This window comes from Mustelus asterias, chromosome 16 (assembly GCF_964213995.1).
Source record: "Mustelus asterias chromosome 16, sMusAst1.hap1.1, whole genome shotgun sequence".
Lineage (NCBI taxonomy): Eukaryota > Metazoa > Chordata > Chondrichthyes > Carcharhiniformes > Triakidae > Mustelus > Mustelus asterias.
Genome location: NC_135816.1, coordinates 41,551,012 through 41,568,733, shown reverse-complemented (window position 1 = coordinate 41,568,733; position 17,722 = coordinate 41,551,012). Strand labels below are relative to the sequence as shown.

Below are 17,722 nucleotides of genomic sequence, written 5' to 3'. Positions count from 1 at the left end.
GAAGTTTCCAGGCCCGCTAGCAACTCCCCTACACCCGCCAGGGTGTTTCACTCCAGCAGGATGTACAGAAGCTCCCCACTTTCAGGGAGCTGGCGGCCTGACCCAGCTGGAGTGAAGGGGAGGACAATTGGGGCACGCAGAGAGTTGGGTGGTGGGGGGTGGTGCCCCCTGGACATGGGCAACTGGCACTGCCCAAAGGTCAAAGTGCCAATGCCCAGGGAGCACCTTGGCACTGCCCACCAGGGATGGGGGCCTAATAGGGGGTAGGGCCTAATAGGGGGGGAATCAATGGGGGTGTGGGGTCCCGCTGCCACTCTGTACTTTGGCATCGGGCAGAGGGAGGGAGGCCAGTGATTGGGGCTGGGCATCGGGGTGGGGATGGGAGAGGAGGTCGGGACTGCAGGGTGCAGGGAGAAATTGGGACTGTAGGGTGCGGGGGGAAATTGGGATGGGGTAGGCGGTAGGAGATCGGGGCTGCGGGGGGGGGGGGGGGAGAGGTTGGACCTGGGCATGTTTGGGGGGCTAGCGATTGGCCCTTTGCCCCCCGTGAGGGGAGGTAGGTGGGGCAGAGGGCCAGCATTGTGGGGGCCACGGAGCTGGCCAGCGATCGATCTGGCCAGCAATCGGTAGGCTGGCAGACAGGAGCCATTGCGCATGTGCTGATCTCGGCGCTAACAGATCAGTGCATGCACAGTGGCCTGCTCGACGCAATGCTGCTGGCCTCTTCCGCGGAGATAGGCCCCGCCCCCATCATTTAAACATGAATCACGCGAGCGAACTCTGCAGTGCACAGAGTGTGGGACATTCTTTTGGAAACTCCCACTGAAAAAAACCAACGTGATTTACTTCAGTTTTGATGCAAATTCGACACTTAGAATTTTTTGGGAGAATCGCCCCCTATATCTTTGCTCATTAAAATCAAGGCGTCAGTTTGTTTATCATTCAGCTTGTCCTTCCACAGATAGGCTAGAATTCTCTCGCCATGCCCGTGGCTGGGATTCTCCGATCCCGCTGCTGTGAATGGAGATTTGGCTGAGCACCAGATTCTCCATTCTCACTGGCAGTGGTATGTATGACATTGGAGAATTCTGGCCTTAATCTTTCTGCTCCTTGAATCTTTCAAGATTTAATTAGGTATGTCACTTGTTACTCTTTTCCCAAAATTTATTACCTAATATTCATTTGTTTCATATTTCATCTGATTGCTAGCTGCTCAATCTGCTAACCAGTCTATACCTTCCTGAAGTCACTTTGACTAGTTAATTGCACTCCCTATTTTTGCATTATTAGCAGCTTTTGATACCCAAGTCCAGACTATTTTATATATTGAAAAAGTAATGGTCCCCATGTCAACACAGGAGCCCAAAGGAATGCCATAACTGACATCTCTCTGGTGTGAAAAATATCCATGAATCACTACACATGTTCTATGTCCACAACAAACTTCCTACTATAGTATCACAGAACTTATAATATAATTTTCACTCATTTCATCAATAAGCCTCTCAAGATTAACCTTACCAATACACAGCATTTACTGCATCTCCTCTATCATTGTACTCCATTATTTCCTCAAAGAATTTTATTAAATTCATCAGACGTAACTTGCATTTTAAAAATGTGTGTTGATAATCTTTAGAATCATAGAATCGCTACAGTAATGAAGGAGGCCATTCAGCCTATCGAGTCTGCACTGACTCTCCGAAACAGCATCCCACTCAGGCCCACCTCCCCTCCGTCCTATCTCTGTAAGCCCATGCATTTCCCATGGCTAACCTACACACCTTCAGACAATAAAGAGCAATTTAGCATGGCTGATCTACCTAACTTACGCATCTTTGGACACCAAGGGACAATTTAGCATGGCCAATCCACCGAACATGCACATCTTTGTGATTTTGGGAGGATGTTGGAGCATCTGGAGGACACGAGGAGAACATGCAAATTCCACACAGTGAGTCACCCAAGGCTGAAATCGAACCCGAGTAACCACTCGTGGCACCCATGGGTGCAAAACCATGGGTGAGAAAGTAAAATACTGCAGATGCTGGACATCTGAAATGTAAACACCGAATGGTGGAGATATGCAGCAGGCGTGACAATATCTGGAGCGAGAAACAAAGATAACAATGAAAGTTAACGCTAATTCTCTCTCCACAGATGCTGCCAAATTTTCTCAATGTATCCAAGATCTTTTGTTTTTAAATCCTTAATTAACAATGTCTTTCCTGGATGATTCATATTTTAAATTACAATCATTTATGTTAGCAGTGGGATAGCCTATCATTTCAATCACAGATCACAGTGACGTTGTGAAGATCCCATTGTATTTTCAAGTTGGTTAATTGTATCATTGAGTTGTAATATTGCAAATAAAAGGCTAAGGCCGAAATGTTATGGCCTTTCATGCTGGCGGGATTTTCCCATCCAGCTTCAGTGAATGGAGATTTGGCTGGACACCAAATTCTCGACTTTGTTGTAACGGGAGCGTGGTGTGAACGGCCGGTAAGAGCACACCCTAAGGATAACTTGGTCAGTATAATAATCATGTTCTATTTGTAAAGCCTGCATGATATTGCTGGCCTGTTCCTTGGTAAGGATGGTAGCGTAGTCAAATCAATCTCCAAAATTGTCATGATGACAATTGGTTGCACAATTACAAGAGTAACACATATATATATATATATATCATTTATCAAAGTAACGGTTAATTGATTTCTTGCTTCTAAACTGTCTTCAAGAACATATAGGAGTCATTTAAACCCACAGATCTGTTTCAAGATTACAAATTTATTTTTCTGGGGCAGATTTTGAACTTGCTGCCCTGTACACCTCTGGCATTGTGGATTGGCCACCTATTTTAGTAATGGCCCTATTTTCTTTCCCCATCAGTAGAAATGGAAATAGGACAGTTTCTATAGCTGACCTTTAATGCTCTGGTGGCAAGTTGAAAATATCTAAGGCGATGTTAGAATCAAACCTTTTAGTGTAAAGTTTTGTATCAAATGGAAATTAAATGAATCAGGAGACATGTAATGCCTCTTTTGCAAAAATCATGAATATGCAATTTCATATCATTTAAGTCATGTATTAATAATTACTCAATAATAAAGTTAAAGTGTGTGAAAGTAATACGATGAAAACTTGCCAAACATCTAAAAGTGCAGAATAAGTAACTGATGACAGCTATAAATTCTGTAATGCAGTGGTTTTCAACATTTTTTGATTGAAGGGCCATTTTCGAATGGAATAGTGATTATAGAACATCCACCTAAATTATGGTGCTTGATCAACTTAAGCTTGCAACTTGAAACTAGTCCAAAAACATTAGTCAGCTTCTTTAACTGCTATGGTCAAATCTTTTTATTGACTTCTTTATACCACCTTCATGCTCACAGGAGAGCTTTTATAAAAAAAAATCTAACTTTCCCTAAATTTTGTTTTGGTTCATTGATGAAATGTCATATGTTGACTGGATGTCAGTCATTAGCAGTACCTTTGTAAGCATTTGAAATATTTCTGTGCGAGTGCGATCATAGTTGAAGTCATGAATATTAACAATAACCCAGAGAGTCGCAAATATGTACTAATGATTGGCTTCCAATCCAATTGCCCCAGTGACATTTCCAGCCACCATTCATTCACTTATTTCACAGATCCCTGGAAAGCCTCGATGACCTCCAGTTTAAGATCAATTTTCTTTCTGCTATTCACGGTGGAGTGATAATCTAGGATCTCAGATTGGTTCTACAACAATTTCAAATGCCTCATGTATAAACGTTGTTCAAGTGCCATACAATGGGGGCATTTTAAACTCTTCCACCTGGTGGAGTCAAGATAGAGGTGACAGGCTTAAGACTCTTCGACTGGGCAACACTAGGCACCTGTTAAATCATAACTTTACGCAGGGATCTTCAGCAATCTTCTGGGGCGGCACGGTGGCACAGTGGTTAGCACTGCTGCCTCACAGCACCAGGGACCCGGATTCAATTCCCGGCTTGGGTCACTGCGCGGAGTCTGCATGTTCTCCCTGTGTCTGCGTGGGTTTCCTCCGGATGCTTCTGTTTTCTTCCACAGTCAGAAAGACGTGCCGGTTAGGTGCATTGGCCATGCTAAATTCTCCCTCAGTGTACCCGAGCAGGCGCCCGAGTGTGGCAACTAGGAGATTTTCACAGTAACTTCATTGCATTGTTAATGTAAGCCTACTTGTGACACTCATAAATAAAATTTAATGTATAGCACTTCAATGGTGTTTTAAATGCCTACTGAACAGAATATCCATAGCGTATATTACAACAAATGTGAGACTTTATAAGGCGATGATGTTTTAAACGGCTGATTTTAAGTTGAGGTAAAGCAGAATGCCCTTGAGATGGGGATGGTAATCATCTGCCTAGAGACTGGCCCATGTGATCTGGTGTTGCAGAAGAGGAGCAGCTGGTCTGCTGGATGCAGACTCTCAGACTCAGACAGACAGAGGGACCTAAAGAGTAAGACCAAAAACAGCAGCTGTGCTGCTTAGCAGAGGGAAAGATCATTTTGCTGTTAACCCAATGCAGAAGGATGGTGCTTACAGATTCCCTGTTTTAAGTGACAGGATCTGTCATCCTTTCAAGACCAATGTGACTCCAGAGCGTGCATTGCTGCTGGAAGTCAGTTAGATGATGCCTAATAGATTGGCTAAGGGTGCTTTCAAGGGATACTGAAAGACTAGAACATTCACATTGGTGTGACAGGGAGAAGAGAACAGTTTGAACAGCCAGGAGGAGGTTAGAACTTTATCTAAAGTTACATTTCTGCTGGCAGCGTAGCATAATGTATGAAGGTGGCGTGAGGTTTATTAATTAGTTAATGGGGAAACTATATTAACTGTAGTTTAATGAATTAGTTGCCCACTAAGTAATGTTTAGTCGATGTTGATTTTAGTTTGTTTGTTTGTTACAGTCACTGTCGAAAATGTCAACCTCTTGTTATGCAATTCTTTCCATCGGCTTCTGGGAGATCCATATCTCTTTTTGAAAGTTAGCAGTCTCTATGGGCATCATAACAATATTACTCTCAGTAAACCTTGATAGTACAGCAGAAGAGGCTCAGAAAGGTAAGGGCTAAATTTATTTCCCTGATATTCTCCTCTGGGCACCACAAGAACAATATAGGTTGCTGGTACACTAGGCTTCTCTTCTACCTCTGCAGTCGTAACTCCTCCCTCGGGTTGACCCAGAGCCAGCAAGCTGACAGTTTGCCACCCAAAGCCTGCCAAATGATGTTAAAGAGGCTCGACCCTCAATATCGATCAGTCCTTGCGCCAACACTAATGGGCTACCAGCTAGTTCAGGGGTTGGTTAGCTCAGTTGGCTGGATGGCTGGTTTGTGATGCAGAGTTACACAAACAGCGCGGGTTTATCCATGAAGGCCCCACCTTCTCAACCTTGCCCCTCACCTGAGGTGTGGTGAACCTCATGTTAAATCAACACTAGTCAGTTCTCCCCCACAAAGGGGAGAGCAGCCCCTGGTTCTCTGGGACTATGGTGGAGCACACACACTCACACACACCAGCTGTTTCACTCCACTGGCTGGATACCTGACAATTAAATTCTAGTAAGAAGTCTCACAACACCAGGTTAAAGTCCAACAGGTTTATTTGGTAGCAAATACCATAAGCTTTCGGAGCGCTGCCCCTTTGTCAGATGGAGTGAAAATCTGTTCTCCAACAGTGCACAGAGACACAGAAATCAAGTTACAGAATACTAATTAGAATGCAAATCTCTACAGCCAGCCAGGTCTTAAAGGTACAGATAATGTGGGTGAATACTGATCTCCCCTTAAATACCATCAATGTTGCTTACTGCACGACAATGTTAACAAGGATTCAATTGGAAGAACATTGCTGCTTATTGTCCAATCTTTTCAAGCAAGTCCCAGTCTGTAAGGCAGGTCTTATTCTTGCATGCATCCACACAATTAAATTCTACCCAATGTGTGGGATATAAATGAGCCATAATCAAGTGTTATTTGGCATTCACTCTACATGTTAGTTTGTGGAAAATACAATTAATGGATCCAGAAAGTGCTGTTTGATCAAGTCAGCCAGGCTCAAGAGACACTTTCTTCCATCTCCATGGTTCAGTAAGTCTCTAGGTCCTATTATATTTGTTCATGCAGCATTATCATGTTGTGAACTTCTTAATTAACCTTCTAAGATGACTTTCCTTGCACTACATAAGACCAACAATGGGGACCAAGAAAAATAAGAACATCACCTCTAACAGATAGCTGAAAAAGCAAATTATGTTGCTGCTTTTAACCAACTATACAATTAAATAATTATCCATGGAAATCCTTGAAATACATATACCACATGCTACTTTAGGTTTAATTAACAAAGTTAGCTTGATTACATGCACCAAAAATCTGCTAATGCCTGCACCTTATGCAAGATACCAAGACAGAACTATTAATCATAGTCAAAAGTTACCAGATGACACTAATTCCCATCTGCTGTTTGTGTGTGTAAATGCCTTTGTAACTCAAACTTGAATTCAGATCATAGCACAGAGTAATGCATTTAAATAATTCTACCTGTGTATGATTTAACCTATACATAATGGCACAACCATGAATAACAATCCATAAATGGACAAAGCAAATTGAACTAAACAGGTAAATACAAAGATTTGCTTTCTTCTAACAACGATAAAAGAGTGCTCCCACAGGTTTTTATACTTCTTAGCTGAACAGCCAGTGAACTACGAACATCATAAAAATGTTACGCCTTCAACTCAGTCCCATTAAAGTGCAAACTTGTATCTAGAAAGACAATTCAGCAATCTGAACAGCAATTTATTTTACAGAAATGTCTAATGGCTGTGCAAGCATGCAAGAATAAGACCTGCCTTACAGACTGGGACTTGCTTGAAAAGATTGGACAATAAGCAGCAGTGTTCTTCCAATTGAATCCTTGTTAACATTGTCATGCAGTAAGCAACATTGATGGTATTTAAGGGGAGATCAGTATTCAGATTTACTGGATTGCCTCAATGCAGTAAATATCAGAAGTTAGCTGAGTTGGAGTGCAAGTTTAAAACAACCTGCTCAACTTTCCTCCATTGATGCTAATGTGCAACTGCAATGTCGACATGAATTTGTCTGCAGATTTTCTTAATTGAAGATTCTCAACATTGTCTTGTATGATATGTGTAATTTCATATTCCCCTTCTCTTCCATACCTAACAGCCCACGAGGCAAGCCGTTTCTTTCACTGATTTATATGCAGGAGATCTTACTCTGTGCTGTTTCCATAACTTAGTCCCTTTTTATGTGACAGGTTGTGAGCCTGGCTCACATCTCCCTACTTGGAGATATGGTTCAATGTGACGGATGGTTGTCAGTTCATTCCCATCAAGCTCAAATACCCTGCTGGATGTCAACATAATATTCAGAAACTACGGCTCCAGTCACCTGCTTGGTGGGGATAATTTCATATTTCTTAATTAAATACCACACACCAAACACAGAGCTAGTGCCAGATTATTGAAGTCTGCCTTTTAAAATGAAGCTGGGAATTAGTGTCAGTGTCAAACTTAATCTCTGCATTGTTATACAATAATGCTTATCTTAAATTTAATTTGTGTCTATGTGCAGAGCATCGGAAATTGCTGGAGGAAAATTTTGCAATAAAGTTACAATCCTCAGCCAGACTCCAAATCAACTGCATCTTATGTTCAAAGCATTAGCAACGATCATATGATTTACTGCAGTGGTTAAAATTCATGGCCTGGAGGTTTTATTTATGGGTGAACTAATGCATACATTCATTTGAAACTTCACGGCTTAGAGATTTGATTGCATCTGAAAATATATGCAAACAAATTTCCCCAGGACTTATTAGGTGAACATTGGGAAAGGCTAAGGGTGTTCAGGGAGTTTGATGATGGGTGGAAAACCAGCATAAATTGCTTTCCATTCCATTCTTCTGCCAAAAACGTTACCTTTTCAACAACAATAAAACATTGCATTTATATAACACCTTTAAATGTGGTAAAACATCCCGAGGTGCTTCACTCATGTAACCTTCCAATTTTACACTGAAATTAATCAATGAAGTGATGTAGAATTCCTGGTCAAGTTCTGGGAATAGGCCTCATCCTGCAGCTCAAAGAACAGGTTGGAAATGCCAGAGCAAATATGTGAAAATGACAGAATTAGCTGTGGACTTAGCAATGCAACAGGGAAGACGAGAGTGCTTGGCACTAATTCAAGATGCCTTTCAATGAACTAAAGATGCACCATTACCCAAAGCTGCAAATTACATCAATAAAGCAATTTTACTGAAACTACCACCTCCTAGACTTCCATGTTCAGTTTTTCAAATATTATTTACAGCTCTATTATGCTGGATTCTGACTTCATTAAAACCAACGTCATTGTTCAAATCAAGTGCAGGCCGTTTATTTTTTTCATTACGCAGTATGTGAAGGATGTCAGCTTGATATGGTGAGGTGTTGCCCCTTGATGCTTATATTTCGTTTCATATATGCAATATCTGAGCTACTAGTCATTCTAATTGATTCCCTTTTTTAAAGAGTTTGGTTTGCTGACCAGCTGCAGGGTTTCACTGGGAGAATCTGATGAACATAAACCTCCTTGAATTGTGCATTGCGGCGAGCCGGGACTGGATTTTAAAGGGCGCCGTCACCCCACCACCCCTGCTGGGTGTGGAGCTGACCCACAATCTGGACGGCTGCTCGCAGCAGTTTAGCACTGGGAGCTGCGTTAATTGTTTTATGGCAAGATTGCTGTTCCGAAGTGAGGAAATCTCACTTTAAGAGAGCTGCCAGCTAATTTGATGACTAGGAGCTTTGTCGTCCCACCAGCACCATTAGAAGCACTGGCAAACTGGGCGGGACTACAGACAGTCCCACCATGCAGATGAGCCTAAATAAGTCTGGGTTTGGGTGTCTCTGCAATGTGTACAGGGGGTGGGGGGGGGGTGTGGGGGGGGGGTGGGGTGGGGGGTGGGGTGGGGTGTGGGGGGGGTGGGGAGTGGGTGGGGGGGTGGGGGGGGTGTGGGGGGGTGTGGGGGGGTGTGGGGGGGGTGGGGTGGGGTGGGGAGTGGGGTGGGGTAGGGAGTGGGGGTGGGTGGGTGGGGGTGTGGGGGGGTGGGGGGGTGGGGGTGGGGGTGGGGAGGGGGGACATAAGTCCGGATTCAAGAGGATGGGAGAGGGGTTGATTTTTGGGGGGATGTGGTTGCCCCAATGGGTCCAGCAAATGAGGTCTACCGACCTTGCTCTACACCAGCCGTTCCTTTCACAGTGTGTCATTGCTGTCCAATTCTTGTGAACAGAGTTTTTCTCCATCTACAGTGAAGTCACCTTTTTCTAATTCTAATGGCCCAATTCTTCACCCACTTTCCTAATTTAATTTATGCCACTTAATCTCTTTTATTGTATCACAATTGCAGTTCACAATTGATTATATTCCAACGACTCTTCTACAATTCCACTGATATGTTACAGGATGGCAGGTATCACTTTTTTGTGCACCCCGCCTTTCCTCTTTTTACCCTCTTGTCCCTTGTTCAACTCCTTTATTTGGTCCTTACTTTCCTAAACAAATAACTTCTCAAGTTAGACAGTTAATGAGTCAATTTCCCTATCCTTCCCCACTTCCTTTGAATTTGTCTTTCTTGTCACAGTTGCCTGTCCCTGTAGGTAATTTAACTATTAGCTGCAATTTTACCATCCTTGACACAATGTAGTGTCAATTGAACACAAAATTCCAAGCAGACATGCCTTCTTACTACTGAGGGGGTGCTGCACTGGTGGAGGTGCTGAGTCTCTGATGCGATGTTAAACCGAGACACTGTTAGGTAGATGTAAAATATATCATGGCACTATTTTGAAGAAGAGCTGAGGGGTTATCCCTGTTATACTCATAGAACTTAGAATCCCTACAGTGCAGGAGGAGACCATTTGGCCCATCGACTCTGTACCGGCTCTCCGACAGCACATCTCACTCAGGCCCACCTCCACCCTATCCCCACACCCCTAAGTATTTACTATGCTAATCCCCCTAACCTACACACCTTGAGACGCTAAGGGCCCTATTTTACCATTTTGATTCTAAGTGCTGGTCGGACTTGAAACTGGGGGTGTTTCAGATCTGACTTTTAGACCCGTTCTCAGGCGCCCCCATACACACTCTGCCTGAAAAAATATCAGCAATTCTGAATTGTGCTGCAGAAGTCTGTGGTCGGGGCTTAACGCGCCCGCAATCCTGAGCGACGATCGGCGTCTCCAACTGCGAATGCGCAGAAAAAAAAGATAGAATGCGACTCCCCGCCACATTGCTCCCGGGCCGAATAATGCCTACCCCTGGCCCCCAGCGACATTGCCCCACAACATTACTGACCCCCGAATCCCCCCAACCCCCAGACCGATCACGGTCCCCTCCCCCCCTTCTCCTCATCAATCTTAGGCAGAGTGGCAGCGGACCCACCCCTGCTGCAGAAACACCGGCAGCATCTAGGCCAAGAAAAATAAAGAACTTTTGAGCACAAGTAGTTGCATGGGTGAGCACTGTCACTGTATTCTATATAAATATATTCACGGATGCACTAAATTACTAGTGTTGTCTTTCAGTGTCATTCTGCAGGCTTTGCGAAGCCTCCCCACACCCCCACAACACTTGCAGTTCAGCTGTACCATGAGTGATTCTGAGGGGGAAGTGTCTGTGCCAGGGCCTTTCATAGCATCGTGCAAGCACTCCCTCATGCAAACACATCCTCCATCCATCTCACTCATCTCACTGTCCCGAGATTTTCCGATGCTGTCCACTGGAGTTCTCCTTTAGTTGTCCACCTGCGCTGATCAGTGTCTCTACCCACCCACTCCCATGGAGCACCTGTGTCCGTCCCACATATGGGCTGAGCTTTTGGTTCAGGCATCATGCAAGGATGCATGGCTCAGCTTGACACCTCCTGACATTCTCCCTTCCCTCCGGGCAACCCTCCGTCTATCCTCTCCCTCAATCCCAGCATCATCCTTCCCTCAAACCTCACTCTCCACCCCTCCATCCTACAGCATCTCCTCCTATCCCTCCACTCTGGCATCTACCCTTACCCTCCACCTCAATATTGTCCTTCACTCCATCCTCTTCCTCCAGTCCTTCATCCTCCCTGACCCTGTTCTATTTCCCCTCTTCGTTCAGCGTTCCTGACTCTTTCCCTCACCTCTTCCTCAACCGCTACTCCTCCAGCACTCGGGACTCCCTCCCTCACTCCTCATCCATCCTCACTGCAACCTCATCCCTTACCCCCACTTACCACACCAGTGCAGTCACCTTCCCTCACTCTTACGTCTTTTGCTACACCTTCCCCCATGGTCCCACCGCTCTCCACCAGCACCCCGTCCTCTCCCTGGACACCCTCGGCCATCTGCAGCCCCTCCACAAACCTTTCCCCCCTCCAAAACCTTTGCTAACCCCTTCACCCATGCCTCCAACCTCCACTCTTAACATCTTACTCTCCGGCTCAGTGTTAGATTTTGTTTTATAATGTGCTCGCTGAAGTGCCTTGAGATATTTTGTTGTGGTAAAGGCACTAAATAAATGCAAGTTATTGTAACTATAAATTATCCTACAGAAATTGGTGCCGTGCAAGATTATACGTCTTTTAAATATGCAGTACAGGAATCATTCCTCATGCATAATTCCAGACCATTCACTCAGAGTGTCATCTTGCTTTGGTGGCACAAAGCCAAAACATATCATTCACCTTCAGGTATAGAAGACAGTCAGTCTGAATTTAAAATGATTAAGCACATATGGTATAAATAATTTGTTATGATAGTTTGGAAGGACATGATCCTGAACTCATGGGGAATAAAAAAAGATCTGAGAAAAGGTGTTGTAAAATAACCCTAAGAAGACACGATGCAGGATACATATGTGATTGGATCAAATGGAATTAGAATGATGGCAGTCAGCAGCATAAGATAAGCCACATAAATTAATTTGCAAATGGGTTTGCATTATTAGCTAACATAGGTTTTAAAATTACATGGTGGGATTCCAACAAACACTTCATATGTTCATTTGAAACTTCTCTTATCTGCTATTTGAATAAAGATGCATAACCATTGTTAACACAGCACAGAAATAAATTTCAGATGAAAACATTAAGTATTTTGATGCTTGTATTCCATGGGGAAATTGCAGAAGTTTTTAAGCAAAACGAAAACAACTATTGGAAAAATGTGTCAATCTCAGGGGGGAGAAAAAAAATCATCTGTCTCTCTCTCCCTCTGCTTGTATTTCACAGGCTGGTTCTATCTGTCTTTCTGGCTTCCTACTTGTCTTCCAAATTTTCCGTCTGAGACCACGGTGAAAGCCCAAAGAAAGGAGGCCCAAACAAACCAGGAGCCAGGACTGAGGTCAGCTGCAGTGTGTACTGGAAATGTGAGAATTACATGCTTTGACTGACAGTGCTTGTGAGACTCTGGGTAACAAGCAACAATAACCTATACTTACATAGCACCTTTAACACAAGACATCCCAAGGCACTTTACATCAACGTTATAAAATAAAATCTGACACCAAGCCACATGAGATATTATGACAAATGACCAAAAGCTTGATCAAAGAAATAGTTATAAGGGGTGTCTTAAAGGTGAAAAATGAGATAGAGGTGAGGGGGAAAGGCTTAGGGTGAGCATTCTAGGAGCTTGGGGCCTTGACAACTTGGGGCCTTGAAGGCAGGGCCACCAATGATGGAGTGATTCAAATCAAGGGTGTAGAATTAGAGGAACACAGATATCTGAGGTTTAGGGGGCTGAAGGAAATTCTAAAGATAGAGAGGGATGAGGCCATGGAGACATCTGATCTCAAGGATGAGAGGCAGTGGCATAGTGGTATTGTCGGTGGACTAGCAATCCAGAGACCCGGGTAATGCTATGGGGACCTGGATTCGAATCCCACCATGGCAGATGAAATTTGAATTCAGTTAAAATCTGGAATTAAAAGTCTAATACTGACCATGAAACCATCGTCAATTGTCGTAAAAACTCATCTGGTTCATTAATGTCCTTCAGGAAAGGAAATCTGTCGTCCTTACCTGGTCTGGCCTATATGTGACTCCAGAGCCACTGCAATGTGATTGACTCTTAAATGTCCTCAGGGGTGGGCAATAAATGCCGGCCCAGTCAGCGACACCCACCTCATATGAACAAATTATAAGAAAAAATTAAAATTGAGGTGTTGCCTTATAAGGAGTAAATGTAGGCCAGTGAGCACAGCAATGATGGGTGAATGGCATCTGACGTGAGTCAGGGCAGAGGATTTTTGGATGAACTGAAGTTAATAGAGGGTAGAACACAAGACCAGCCAGGAGTGTATTGGAATAGTCAAGTCTCGTGGTAACAAGAACATGGGTGAGTTGAGGCAGGAGCAGAATCAGGCGATGATAAGGAGGTGGAAGTAGACAATCGAAGTGATGGCTTGGATAGATAGCTGCAAGCTTGTCTCAGGATATGGTGGCTGTGAAAAGTCTAGTGCAACCGCAGATACTTGCCAGGGAGAGAGATGGTGTCAGTGGCGAGGGAACAGAGTTCGCTCTGGAAACCAAAGGCAAAGGCTTTAGTATTCCTAGCATTGAATTAGAAGGAATTTCTGTTTATCCAGTATTGGATGTTGAACAAGATCATTGAGAGATAGAAGGGGGGTCAAGGGAGATAGTGGCGGGGGAGAGCTGGTTGCCATCAGTGCACAGAACTTCCTTTTGTCCTTACCCACCCACTCCTTGCTCAAAACATATGACTTTTCCGAGCTTCTGATGGAAGGTCATTGATCTGGAACACTGACTCAGATTTTCATCATGACAACTTTTACATCATGGTGAAAATCTTTAAGACCTGCCCTCAAACCCAGCATCTGGGGCAGCAGAGTGGCACAGTGGTTAGCACTGCCGCCTCACAGCGCCAGGGACCCAGGTTCAATTCCAGCCTGTGTGGAGATTACACATTCTCTCCATATCTGCGTAGGTTTCCTCTGGGTGCTCCGGTTTCTTCCCACAGTCTAAGGACGTGCAGGTTCGGTGCACTGGCCATGTTAAATTGCCCCTTAGTGTCCGAAGATGTGTAGGTTAGATGGATTAGCCATGCTAAATGTGTGGGGTTATGGGGATAGGGCAGGGGAGAGGGTCTGGGTAAGATACACTGTCAGGGTCAGTGCAAACTCAAAGGGCCAAATGGCCTCCTTCTGTACTGTAGGGATTCTATGATTTCCCATCTTCATTGGGGTGGGACTGGAGTCGGGCAAGGATTCACGCATTCACAAAGGCAGCTGGCCATTTAAAGCACGAGCTGCCTTCACTGAAGTGGGGTTTTGGAAGAACAGGAGTGTGGAATCCAGAATGTGCAGATTAGAACAGTTAAGAGGAGGTCTGAACTTGGTGGATGCATTTGAATAGCCAGCTACCTCATTTGAGAGGTAAGCTACCTCATTGGATAGGGTCCTGTGGTGTAAATGGGGGAGTTATGACACTCTTTGGGAGAGATAAAGCACCCTTTGTGATTGTAAAAAGTGAACATGAATTGTACTTTTTACACACAAAATCATTGGAAATTTCAAGCTGTCAAAGAACTGTACAGGAACTGTTAAAGATATGTCAAAGCTATCTAGGAAGTGTCAAAGATCTTCCAGGAACAGTCCAAGGACACGAGAGTGGTTGGTTTTTGGCATAGACTGACATGAATCATAGAATCATAGAATCCCTACGTACAGAAGGAGGCCATTTGGCCCATCGAATCTGCACCGACCACAATCCCACCCAGGCCCTATTCCCGTCACCCACGCATTTACCTGCTAATCCCCCTGACACTAGGGTCAATTTAGCATGGCCAATCAACCTTTTTTCTGTTTTATTTATTTAAACACAGTTACTCTGATGGCTGGCAGCAGAGCACTGCAGCGAAAGATGGGTGAAGTGTTGGACAAATGCAGTGTCTTCTTCGGAGTCAGAAATCATCCGTCAAGCATTGAAGACACTCTCTGACAAAAAGAATAGTCTGAACAGCAGCCTCTCACCTGGCCTTGGCTACAGCTCTTCAGTGTAACTTATCAAAGCCGTCACTACTTGTTCAATCTCACTGAGGAAGTTCTTGCTGGCGTGCACTCAACTCTTCGAGCTTTCCGGGTTGCAGATATAACACGGAACTCAGGTGCGAAGAGGGAATCAACACCCAAGTTCACTTTTTTTGCCTTTTTAAAAACTTCATTTGGTTCCCTGCTTCAGCGGGGATTCCTAATGTCATTTTCTGCAATCTTCGCAATATCAATCCAACATCAATTTGTGCGGCGACCCATCCCACCTCACCCCAAACACATTCTGTACTAAAGGTCAACACCTGCCCAATAGAACACATTACCATGATGGAGAGAGCAGTCACGTAGTCCAGTCAGACCTCGTACTAGGAACAGATAAGCTCAACATTCTTTTCAAATTTATCGGAGTGGATTTCTGACAGCGCTTCTCACAGTAAGTCAAAGGATATATTATTTTAGAAGGGAAAGAGCATTATATCAAGCACCATGCAGTGTATTAGCTCTGCGTCTGCAGTCTATCCCTTTAACATGACAAGACTAATCATCATAAGAGAAATATTCCAAGGGCAATCACAAGCAAATTCCTCTGAAGGATATCATGAGGTCAATTAGATGGTAATTGTTTCTCTGTGTAAATTAGAAGCCGATTTTAAACTTCCAGATACTCTCCAAGGTCAGAAGAAGCTTTTGGAAATGACTGAGTCTCTCCTTCTTAAAAGATTATTTTTCACTTTGAATGATTCATGCTAGATTCGCACTAAAGGCAAGGCAAAACTCGCCGCTACAATTAAGTTTTAGATTCTTCTAAGTTGTGTCCGTAACTTTTTTCATTTGGAAAACATTATTCTTGGATAAATATTTCTCCTTTTCTCAAAACCGAAGTACTGTCACTAGGCTGTGTGAACAATGGCTCCTTCTTTATTATTTTGTAGAATATAGCAACAATATGGTGATTTGGAAAGAAGACTAAGGCTGGGATTTTCTATGTGTCAAGTGGGTTACGTTAAAATAAACCCCTAGCTACATATCTGAGGTTACAAACTGTCATTCCTGTACCTATAATCACAAAGCAATCTCTTTTGGAGAGTGGAATTCTCCAATCCGGGAACAAAGCCCCATGGTGGGTGTAAGAACATGGAGTGTTTCACACTGCGGATGCTGGCGGGAAAACACACCAAATTTCCAGCTCCGACCTCAATAATTATGCAACTGGGCGCTTTGCGCCATATTCCGCGGCAAGGGAGGCCTCATGGTGCATAGTTTGCCATCCTATCCAGGCGCCATATTGAACAGAAACTCAACATCACTGTCCCACTCTTGAAGAAAGGTGGATATTCTGAAAATAAAGATGGATCTCTGGGTCCAATCTGAGGCCAGAAGATGGACTTCCTGAGAAAGAAGGTGGATCTTCAGGAACAATCGGAGGCTTGAAAATGGACCTCCTCCAGGACACCATATCTGGAAGGTCCATCTGTAAATGCTCCCTGACCCTCTGCTGTGGTGTTCTAGGGTCCAGACTTGTCACTGGCCTCCATCCTGAACTCTGGAGACACACCAAGCATTATTCAAGTAAGTCCCAACATCTGCATGCCAAATATGTTCCAAATATGTTTTGCACCAGTGTGTTTTCATGCTGGCATGTCCATTAGCCAGCCTCTAGCTGGTTTCCAGATCCCTAATGGCAGGCACCAGCAGAAAATCCCGCTGTAAATTCAAACTGGCGGAAAACCAATTTTTGGGCCTCCCACTGCATTCTCCCACCACCGCCTCCCGCCATTGAATCCGCTGGTGGGGGCTTGGAAGAATTCTGCCCTTAGATAGTGATTTGGTTTATTTACTATACGCAGAAGCAAAATACTCCGATGTCTGAGAGACTTGCCTGGATTTTTGTACAATTGGAATGGTTCCAGAGTCATTTGAAACTGGTGGGTGGACCTGAATCTGAGGTTCCCACATTCCTGGTGCCCTCGATTATCTCTGGCATGGGATATGGATGCAGGTAAAAAGCCTACACCCTGCAATCTCAATCTGGCTGGCTCCATTGCAGGAGTAGGCATCTCCTAGCACCTTGCAATTATTATTGAGTCGGGCCAACTTCTCCATGACTTCAGTTATACGGGGCATTGGTGAGACCACATCTTAAATACTATGTGCAGTTTTGGAAGTTTAAGGGAAGATGTAAATGCATTGGAGGTTGTTCAGAGAAGGTTTGCTAGATTGAGGTTTACTAGATCCTCTTCAGCTCTGAAGAAGAGCCATACGTACTCAATATGTTTACTGTGTTTCTCTCTCCACAGTTGCTGCCAGAACTGCTGAGTCTATGCAGCATTTCTGTTGCAATTTCAGAGTTTCAACATCCACGATATTTTGCTTGAATTCAAAAGCAAAATACTGCGGATGATGGAATCTGAAACAAAAACAGAAAATGCTGTAAAATCTCAGCAGGTCTGACAGCACCTGTGGAGAGAGAATAGAGCCAATGTTTCGAGTCTGGATGACCCTTCGTCAGAGCTCTTGCCCATGCCCTCTCCATTCTCCCTACCCATTCCATGTCAACACATGCCCCCCACACACCCCAGTGAGTCTTCATACCCTCCGTGCCAAAACATGGCCTTCCATTATT

The 17,722-nt window shown here is 44.1% G+C and overlaps 1 protein-coding gene across 1 annotated transcript in view; it reads right to left on the bottom strand.

Annotated features, from left to right (window-relative positions):
* LOC144505484 (pro-neuregulin-2, membrane-bound isoform-like) overlaps window positions 1-17,722 on the bottom strand; it is a 158,326-nt gene that overhangs the window by 55,992 nt on the left and 84,612 nt on the right. The window lies entirely within an intron of this gene.